Source organism: Canis lupus, chromosome 23 (genome assembly GCF_048164855.1).
Source record: "Canis lupus baileyi chromosome 23, mCanLup2.hap1, whole genome shotgun sequence".
In the NCBI taxonomy this organism is placed as follows: domain Eukaryota; kingdom Metazoa; phylum Chordata; class Mammalia; order Carnivora; family Canidae; genus Canis; species Canis lupus.
Window position 1 is genome coordinate 14,187,513 of NC_132860.1, and position 10,960 is coordinate 14,198,472.

General features: G+C 44.1%; 1 long non-coding RNA gene across 2 annotated transcripts; it reads right to left on the reverse strand.

The window, feature by feature from the left end:
• Positions 1-214: 214 nt before the first annotated feature.
• Positions 215-10,231, reverse strand: LOC140614760 (uncharacterized). Of its 2 annotated transcripts, XR_012015546.1 has the most exons (3): positions 10,087-10,231; positions 3,833-3,968; positions 215-3,431 (listed from the first exon to the last, which is right to left on the reverse strand). It is a non-coding gene; the product is annotated as an uncharacterized lncRNA (long non-coding RNA). The 2 variants fall into 2 exon arrangements; XR_012015545.1 differs by having other exon boundaries at positions 215-3,968.
• Positions 10,232-10,960: the final 729 nt, after the last annotated feature.

The following is a 10,960-nucleotide window of genomic DNA, read 5'->3' on the forward strand; positions in this document are numbered from 1 at the left end:
ACTTAGAATTTCTTTTTTTTTTTAAGATTTTATTTATTTATTCATGAGAGACACAAAGAGAAAGACAGAGACACGGGCAGAGGGAGAAGCAGTCTCCCTGCGGGGAGTCTGATACGGGACTCGATCCCAGGACCCCGGGGATCACACCCCAAGCTGAAGGCAGATGCTCAACCACTGAGCCACCCAGGCATCCCAGAATTTCTTTAGTTAGAAATAAAGGTCAAATACTATTTAATGCATGGATTGACAAGGAAATCTGTAAGTAGTTTATGAATAAATATTCATGTAGTGTGAGCGTGTGCTTCAAAGCAGTGGCCACTGCTCTAGACAGGGCCTTAGAAAACATCATTGCCATCTCTCTAACCTGCTCTTGCTTGAAAGTGATTCATAAAAGACCATGAGTGCCAGGCTAGGGGATTCGGCTTCCGTCCTGTGGGCCGTGAATGCCCTCTGAGAGTCTGAAGTAGGAGAGAAACTCTAGCGGTTCTGGAGGGAGGTTAACGGCACAGTAACGAGTGCGGATTCTGGAAGCAGCTGAATAATTTCCGAGTTGTAATACTTGCTACCTGTTTAACCTTGGGCAAGTTATTTAGCTTATGTAAGCCGCGGTTTCCTCGTCTGTAAGCGAAGAAGAGTAACCATCTCTTGATGTTGTAAGGATTAAAAGAGATGACTGCATTCAGAGCACCTCACACAGGCACCTGGCAAGCCACATTATGATTCTCATTTAGGACACCACTCTCTTGGACCTACATCTCAATGTAGGGTTCAGTCAGACCTCCAGCTGCCACATTCTAGAACTTGCCCTTCGAATATAGATGGAAGCTGGGGCGCCCTGGTGCCTCAGTCAGTTAAGCAGCTGACTCTTGGTGTTGGCTCAGGTCACGATCTCAGGGATCATGAGATCGAGCCCCACATCGGGCTCCATTCTTGACGTGGAGTCTGCTTGAGATTCTCTCCTTCTTCCTCTGTCTCTTCCTGCTGCTCATGCTCTCTCTTTCTCTCTTAAATAAGGAAAATCTTGACAAATACATATATAGGTAGAAGTTGCCTAAAAAGCAATGTTTGAAGATACATAAATTCTTGGGCTCCAAAACCTGGTTCACTCAGCCCCAAGAATAATGGCGTTGAAGGCCTCTGGTAACATACAGAGGTAGGTCTGGAAGATATAAAGCCAGGCCTACCACACTCCAGTGTACCAAGCTGTCTTTATAATGGGGTAAGATCAAATATTAGTTCTTCCTCGAGTGCCTTAGTTTTTCTTCAAAGTAATATCACTTCCTGGCTTAACACCACAGCACTGGAAATACACCTGCAAACCCCCACCCACCCGCCACCACCACTAATCAACATTAATTGAATTTTAAATCCAACTGAAAACATGACAGGTGGTGTGATTATGTTCTAGCCACTCAGGCTTCTAGCTGGATTGAAAATTGCATTCCTCTCCCCATCAGAAAATCCAAGTCATTCTCTCAGTTTAAGAAGGAAGTCTTTGCAGGTGCTGAGCTGCTCTTGTAGCACCAACACCCCGGATCTTCTGCCAAAGTACATTCAAGAGCGCCATCTCCTGGCCAAAGCTCAGAACAGAAGGAAAATGAAAGAAGAAGCAGGTGCCTAAATGGTCTGTGTCTTTAATCAGCAGCTTAACTACTTAACCATGAAAATAAGCTTCCCAGGGCTAATGAGAGTTGCCCAATTTGCAGAAAGTGGGTGTTTATTTTTGTAGCACAATTTTCCAGCTGCCTGCATCTCGCGTCCTTTACAGCGTGTAGCATCTGCTTATGCTGCGCTGCGGGTGCACATGGTTTTGCTTAAGGACCCCTCCTGGATGCCGAGGGGCACAGGGAGGTCTCCCAGCATTGAAGATTGAATTGAGGGAATCCAGAAAAACCTTCCAGGTTCACCCAATTAGGACCTGGCATTCAGGCTTAAGTGTCTTTATGGTTCAACACTAACCAAACAAACAACATGATGAAAAGACAGGTTGAACTTTGCTAATACCATATAGAAGCAAGCAAATGAAGGAGAACTGAAGCAACATGGTCCACGGTCAGCACATCCATGGCTATTTATCATTCTGCTCTTTTTTAAAAAGTGCAGGTGTTTCTGCAATAACAAGGTCTGTGTGTTCCTGAGGGAGGGAGAAAATACTTTCGGTGAAATTGCACACTAAAAATAATAAGACTTACGGGAAAATGAAAATGAGGCAGACAATTCAACACAGACACAAATTTCCGACCAGAGCACTAACCAAAGCAATAACAATCTTAATAAAAAAAAAAATACCAGCAGAGTCTAAAAAGGAATGCTCAGCTCCTAATACATTAAAAAAAAATCTGCAGAAAACAAAGGACTTTGACTTGAAATGGAGAAAAAGGAGGAAAAGGTCATTTGATGCGGGCAATGTAAAGGAATCTGTAGTCTTCCGAGTCATGGAGATAAGGAGGCGATGCCCAGGGGCAGGGAGCACTGAGCCCGAAGCGTTCCTAAGACGGAGATTGTAGCTCAGCGAAGGTGACAGGAGGCAAGGGAGGACCTTGCTGTAGAGAGCTGTGTTCCTGCACTTGGGCTCCAGCTTCCAACAGGCTGGGACCATCACATGGGAAACCAGTGCAACTTCCACGTTCCCCTGACATCATCCCCCCATTTACCAACCACATTTGAGCTAATTTATGTTAAGATCACTCACAGCACACAAGTGTTATAACAAAACAGACTGAACGTGGGCCGCTTCCCCAGCACACATTGACGCTAGCCCCTGCAGAAAGAGTGGATCTGTCAGCCCCGCTTCTGCTTCTGGCCTTCTCCCTACAGCCTCGGGGTTGGATTCACAGATGTCCCCACCTCCCAGTCACAGGGCCCCTGTCGAGGCTCCCAGGCTTCCCAGGCTTCCTGGACATCAGTTATATTTGAGGTGCTACTAGGTAGTCAGTAACATACTATATATTTGACAAACCTCTTTTGGTGACAAGTGAGAGAATTCAAACTAAAACCACTTTAAGAAAAGGAAAACATTTTGCTGACTTATTCAAAGTCCAACTGTAGTATGCATTCAGGTACAGCTGGAGCCAGGTGGTCACATTTGGTCCCTGTCTATCTCTCTTTCTCCCCACATGCTACTGTCCCTGATGAGAGTGCAGGTCTTTTCCAGGCCTCTCCCACTGAGGACACGTGAACCCTCTAGATCCGTGGTTCTGTAGCCAGCTAGCAATGTCGGAGGAAACAAGAGTTTCTCTTTCCCAACAGTTTTGAAATAAAGAAATCCAGGTGTTGCCTTATTGCCCCAGCTCACTTGGTAATAGGATGAGGTCCCTGGTTGGGCCGGGTTTGTGGGCTGACACTCACATTCAGAGGCTGAGAGTCAGCCTCACCCAAACCACGTGTACATCAAGGGAGAGAAGTCCCTGAAGGAGAGATGAGTCCAGTACCTGGAAAGAGGGTACAGGTCAACCCAGACACCCATCACCTGTGGCATTCCAAACCAGCCACCCATCTAATAGCTTATGACATTTGGAGAATCTGGTTTCTGAGCCACACTTTTTATCTGCTCATGCTATCTGAGCAACACTATTTATCTTGCATTTAAATAAAGGAATGGAAAAAGATGCATCTTGCCAGCTTATATATTTTGTTTGGCTGGACAGCGCTGTTTGCTGTTAAAATTTAATTCACTGCAAACATTTAGAACTCGCAAAATGTAGGGCTTGCTTCTCTTAAACTGGAGCCACATCGTGCCTATTTCCCCACATGGTGACAATAGGCCGAGCTGAGTCCCTGCTGCTGCCTATGCTCCTCCACCCTCCCCCAGGTCACTAGTTTTGTTACCCACCCGGCCCATGGAGGCGTGTGAATTTGCAATCAGCCAGTGAATGTAGCTCTGGCCACCTAGCCTCTCCAGTGGCAGTTGGCAGGAGTTCTCGAGTCAAGAAGCACTGAGTCAGGGTGTCCTGCTCTTCAGTCTTGTCCTGGTATTTCAAACATACATGAAAGCGTGTCAGTGGTCAGGTGGTCTATTACTAGGACTTTGCTGCCTTAGCGTTACACCTTTAGAGCTAACTAGGCAAGATGGTGGAAGAGGAGGGGTCCTCATTTCATCCGATCCCCTAAATTTAGCTAGATAACAATCAAACCATCCTGAACACGTATGAATTCAACCTGAGATGTAAACAAAGAACAGCTGGAACTCTACAAATAGAAAAGTGACCACTTTTTGCTAGGTAGGAGTGTGGAGAAGAGAAACAAGGGATATATGGGAAGATAAACAGTGGGAGGGGGAGTCTTTGTAAGCCAGCTGCAGGAAAGTGATACAACCCTGGGGCTCAAAGTTGGGACCTTTAGAAATCTGCTCCTGTGAGAGCCTTCCCTGCCTGAAAGGTGCTCAGTGGTGAAGTGGGGCAGAACCGCAGGTGGGACAGTGCGGTCTCGATATTCCAGGAAGCACAGAAAGAACAGGGATGCCTGAGCCAGCAGAGCTCCCAAGCATTGGAGTGGGGAAACCGGTTTAAGTCAGTGAGCCTGGGAGACGGTTATGTGCTGTGCCATAACCGTGAACCATGGACGGATCAGGTGATCGCTCTCCATGTCAGGTCCCTGCAAAGGACTAAAACACAGCAACCCTCCACCTTCCTCAGGGAGAAGTGCAGCAGGTGCACACTTGATCGGGTGAATGCTCTCCATACCAAGGCCTGGCAATGGACAGAAACTGGGTGACCCTCCACCTCCTCCAGGAACTATGGAGTGGGTGCACACAGGAGCAGGCAAAGGCTGTCCCTGTTGAAACCCTACAAATTGCACAAATTAGTGTCCCCCTGCCTGCCCCTGGGGAAGATCCGAGTGGGTGAGCACCATAGAAGTCTGCAGAGTTTGGCACACACCCAGATCACTCAGCTCCAGGCCAGGGCTGGAGATCCGGGCACAGCCTTTTTTTTTTTTTTTTCTCATTTCATCATCAAAAGAGGCCTGGAAAGCCTTCAAGGAACTAAAGCCTCACACAGCAAACAGCTTACAGTGAGCCTGGCCCAGAGGCAAGAGTAGTGCAACTCCACCCAGGCACAGACACCTGAGAATCAGCACAGCAGGCCCCTCCCCCAGAAGGCCAACTGGAAGAACAGGGCAACAGCAAGTTTACTGACCAAACAGCCCTGGAAAGTTCCAGGGCTGAGGAAAAATAGTATATAGAACTTGAGTTTTTTTTTCTTATGGTTCGTTTATCCTTCCGGTTAAAATTTTCCATTATTTTTTCTCTTTTTCTCATCTCAACTAGTTTCTTATTTTATCAACTCATTTTTAAGTCTTTTCCAACTTTCATATTTTACAATTTTGTGTTATAGATATATTCTTCATTTTTGGCTTCCTTTCACTGTATTCAATTTTATTTTTGTACATATATGTTTTACTTTTTTATGATTTTTGAAAAAGATTTTATTAATGAAAGACACAGAGAGAGGCAGAGACACAGGCAGAGGGAGAAGCAGGCTCCCTGTGGGGAGTCTGATGCAGGAATTGATCATGCCCTGAGCCAAAGGTAGTTCCTCAACCACTGAGCCACTCGGGTGCCCCCCCTTTTTTTATAATTTTGGAATTTAATATCTTATAACACACAAACCAAAATACACTCAGAACCGGTGGGCCACCCCATTTTGTCCACCCTGTGAGATTATATTGTCTCTCCCCAGCCTCATTCCCCCCCCACCTATTTTTTTTAAGATTTTATTTATTTACTCATGAGAGAAAGGCAGAGACCTTCCAATAATTCCAATAATATGGATGTTACTTTCTTTTTTTCAAACTATTACTTATTTCTCAGAGCCTCTCCTGTGGGCTCTTAGTTTTTATTCTCTTTTCCTCGGCTTCCTTCCTTTCCATCAACTTGTCTTCCATGTCACTTATTCTCTCTTCTGCCTCATTTATTCTAGCTGTTAGAGCATCCAGTTTAGACTATACCTCAGTTAGAGTATTTGTAATTTTAGCCTGATTAGATCTTATTTCTGCACTAAGAGATTCTTGAGTCTTGTATCCTTTTTTCAAGCCCAACTAGTAACTTTATCATTGTAATGCTGAACTCCATCTCCAATATTTTAGTTAAGTCTATATCCATTAAATCTGTGGCAGAGAGTATCACCTCTGCTTCTTTCTTTTGTGGTGAATTCCTCTTTCTAGTCATTTTGTCCTGTGCAGAATGGCTGTATGAATAAGCAGAGTAAAAAATAACCGTGACCCAAGCAAAATACACATTACAGAATCCAGAAAATACAAGAAAACAGGCAAACAAACAAACAAATAAAAGTAAAGTAAAAAAGAAAAAAGAAAAGTAAAGAAAAACAAATAGAAAAAGAGAAATAAGGGATTTCTGGGTGGCTCAGTGGTTGAGCATCTGCCTTTGGCTCAAGGCATGATCCTGGGGTCCTGGGATCAAGTCCTGCATTGGGCTCCCTGCATGGAGCCTGCTTCTCCCTCTGCCTGTGTCTCTGCCTTTCTCTCTCTGTGTCTCTCATGAATAAATAAATAAAATATTTAAATAAATAAATAAATAAATAAATAAATCAAAGACTGTAGTAAGAGAAGGACACTATATCATATTTAAAGGGTCTACCCAACAAGAAGATCTAACAATTATAAATATTTATGCTCCTAATGTGGAAACAGCCAATTTTATCAACCAATTAATAATCAAAGTAAAGAAATACATAGATAATAATACATTAATAGTAGTAGAATTCAACACTCCACTCTCAGCAAGAGACAGATCTTGTAAGCAGAAGATCAACAAAGAAACAAAGGCTTTGAATGGCACACTAGGCCAGATGGACTTCACAAATATACACAGAACATTCCATTCTAATGCAAAAGAATACACATTCTTCTCAAATGCAGATGGAACTTTCTCCAGTATAGACCACATACTGGGTCACAGATCAGGTCTCAACTGATACCAAAAGATTGGGATTGTTCCCTGCATATTTTCAGACCACAGTGCTTTGAAACTAGAACTCAATCACAAGAAGAAATTTGGAAGGAACTCAAATGCTTAGAGGTTAAAGAGCATCCTACTAAAATATGAATGAGCCAACCAGGAAATTATAGAAGAATTACAAAGATTCATGCAAACTGATGAAAATGAAAGCACAACTGTTCAAAATCTTTGCGATATAGCAAAGGCGGTCCTAAGAGGGAAGTACATTTCAATACAAGCTTTTCTTAAAAAATTAGAAAGATCTAAAAACACACAAGCTAACCTTAGACCTAAAAGGGTTGAAGGAAGAACAACATATAAGGCCTAAACCAGACAGGAGAAAAGAAGTAAGAAAGATTAGAGCAGAACTCAAGGAAATGGAGACCAGAAGAACAGTAGAACATATCAATGAAACTAGGAGCTGTTTCTTTGAATTAGTGAGATAGATAAACTCCTAGCCAGACTTATCAAAAAGAAAAGGGAAAGGATCCAAATAAGTAAAATCATGAATGAAAGAGGAAAGATCACAACCAACACCAAGGAAATATAAACGACTTTATGAACGTATGATGAGCAAATAAATATATGCCAACAAATCAGGCAATAGGAAGAAATGGATGCATTCCTGGAAACTTATAAATTACCAAAAGTGAAACAGGAAGAGATAAAAGCCTGAACAGGCCAAGAACCAGCAAGGAAACTGAAGCAGTCACCAAAAAATCTCCCAAGAAACAAGAGTCCAGGGCCAGATGGCTTCCCAGAGGAATTCTACCAAACATTTAAAGAAATACCTATTCTACTGAAGCTGTTTCAAAAGATAGAAATGGAAAGAAAACTTCTAAACTTGTTTTATGAGGCCAGCATTACCTTGATCCCAAAACCAGACAAAGATACCATCACAAAAAGGAAAATTACAGATCAATATCCCTGAGGAACATGGATGTCAAAATACTTACTGAAACACTAGCCAATAGGATCCAACAGTGCATTAAAAGGATTATTCACCATGACCAAGTGGGATTTATTTCTGGAATAGAAGGATGGTTCAATATTCATGAATCAATCAATGTGACAGATCACATTAATAAAAGAAAAGACAAGAACTATATGACCTCCATTGATGCAGAAAAAGCACTGGACAAAATACAGTATCCTTTCTTGATTAAAACTCTTCAAAGTGGGACGCCTGGGTGGCTCAGCAGTTGAGCATCTGCCCTCAACTCAGGGCATGATCCCAGGTCCCAGGATCGAGCCCTACATCAGGCTTCCTGCAAGAATCCTGCTTCTCCCTCTGCCTATGTCTCTGCCTCTGTGTGTGTGTGTCTCTCATGAATAAATAAAATCTTTAAAAAAAACCTCTTCAAAGTGTAGGGATAGAGGGAACATACCTCAATATCATAAAAGCCAACTATGAAAAGCCCACAGCAAATATCATTCTCAATGGGGAAAAACAGAGCTTTTCCATTAAGGTCAGGAATGACAGAAATGCCCACTGTCACCATTGTTGTTCAACATAGTACTAGAAGTCCTAGCCTCAGCAATCAGACAACGAAAAGAAATAAAATGCATTCAAATTGGCAGAAAAAGAAATTAAACTCTCATTCTTTGTAGATGACATGATACTGTGTATGGAGAACCCAAAAGACTCCACCCCAAAATTACTAGAACTCATAGAGCAATTCAACAATGTGGCAGGATATAAAATCAATGCACCAAAGGCAGTTACATTTCTATACACTAACAGTGAGACTGAAGAAAGAGAAATTAAGGAATTCATCCCATTGACAATTGCACTAAAAACCATAAGATACCTAGGAATAACCCTAACCAAAGAGGTAAAGGATCTATACTCTAAAAACTACAGAACACATGGGAAAGAAATTGAGGAAAACCCAAAGAGATGGAAAAACATTCCATACTCATGGATTGGAAGAATAAAAATTGTGCAAATGTTTATGCTACCCAGAGCCATTTACACATTCAATTCAATCCCTATCAAATACCATGGACCTTTTTCACAGAGTTGGAACAAATAATCCTAACATTTGTATGGAAACAGAAAAGACCCCAAATAGCCAGAGGAATGCTAAAAAAGAAAACCAATGCTGGGGGCATCACAATGCCTGACTTCAAGCTATATTTCAAAGCCGTGATCATCAAGACAGTATGGTAGTGGCACAAAAACAGACACAGAGATCAATGGAACCGAACAGAAAAATCAGAAATGGACTCTCAACTCTATGGTCAACTAATCTTCAACAAAGCAGAAAGAATATCCAATGGAAAAAAGACAGTCTCTTCAATAGATGGTGCTGGAAAAACTGGACAGCCACATGCAGAAGAATGAAACTGTACCATTCTCTCACACCATACACAAAGATATACTAAAAATTGATGAAAGGGGGATCCCTGGGTGGCTCAGCAGTTTAGCGCCTGCCTTCGGACCAGGGCCTGATCCTGGAGTCCTGGGATCGAGTCCCACATCAGGCTCCCTGCATGGAGCCTGCTTCTCCCTCTGCCTGTGTCTCTGCCTCTCTCTCTCCCTCTTTCTCTCTCTCTCTCTCTCTCTCTCTCTTTCTGTGTCTCTCATGAATAAATACAAAATCTTTTTTAAAAAAATTAAAATAGATGAAAGATATAAACGTGAGACAGGGAATCCATCAAAATCCTAGAGGAGAACACAAGCAGCAACCTTTTTGACCTTGGCCGCAGCCACTTCTTGCAAGACAGGTCTCTACAGACAAGGGAAACAAAGGCAAAAATGAACTACTGGGACTTAACCAAGATAAAAAGCTTCTGCACAGCAAAGGAAATAGTCAACAAAACTAAAAGACAACCTACAGAATGGGAGAAGATATTTGCAAATGACATATCAGATAAAGGGCTAGTATCCAAGATCTATAAAGAACTTACCAGGGATCCCTGGGTGGTGCAGCGGTTTGGCGCCTGCCTTTGGCCCAGGGCGTGATCCTGGAGACCCGGGATCGAATCCCACGTCAGGCTCCCGGTGCATGGAGCCTGCTTCTCCCTCTGCCTGTGTCTCTGCCTCTCTCTCTCTCTCTCTCTCTCTCTCTGTGAGACTATCATAAATAAATAAAAATTTAAAAAAAAAAAAAAAAAAAAGAACTTACCAGGGATCCCTGGGTGGTGCAGTGGTTTAGCGCCTGCCTTTGGCCCAGGGCGCGATCCTGGAGACCCGAGATCGAATCCCACGTCGGGCTCCCAGTGCATGGAGTCTGCTTCTCCCTCTGCCTGTGTCTCTGCCTCTCTCTCTCTCTGTGTGACTATCATAAATAAATAAAAATTAAAAAAAAAGGAACTTACCAAAGTCAACACCCAAAAAGTAAATACTCCGGTCAAGAAATGGGCAGAAGACATGAACAAACATTTCTCTAAAGACCTAGACAAGGGGGGGAGGGGCAAGATGGCAGAAGAGTAGGGTCCCCAAGTCACCTGTCCCCACCAAATTACCTAGATAACCTTCAAATCATCCTGAAAATCTACTAATTCGGCCTGAGATTTAAAGAGAGACCAGCTGGAACGCTACAGTGAGAAGAGTTCACGCTTCTATCAAGGTAGGAAGACGGGGAAAAAGAAATAAAGGAACAAAAGGCCTCCAAGGGGGAGGGGCCCCGTGAGGAGCAGGGCTGAGGCGGGGCGAGTGTCCCCAGGACAGGAGAGCCCCGTCCCGGAGGAGCAGGAGCTGCACCAACCTTCCCGGCAGAAAGGGGCTCACAGGGAGGTGGAGCAGGACCCAGGAGGGCGGGGATGCCCTCGGGCTCCCGGGGACACTAACAGACACCTGCGCCCGGGGAGAGCGCCGAGCTCCCTAAGGGCTGCAGCGCCCACGGCGGGACCCGGAGCAGCTCAGAGGGGCTCGGGCGGCGGCTCCGCGGAGGGGGCTGCGGGCCGGAGGCTGGGGGCGGGGAGGCTCGGGGGCGGCTCCGGGGAGGGGGCTGCGGGGCGGGAGTGCGAATCCAACAGCGCAGACCGGGAGCATAGGGC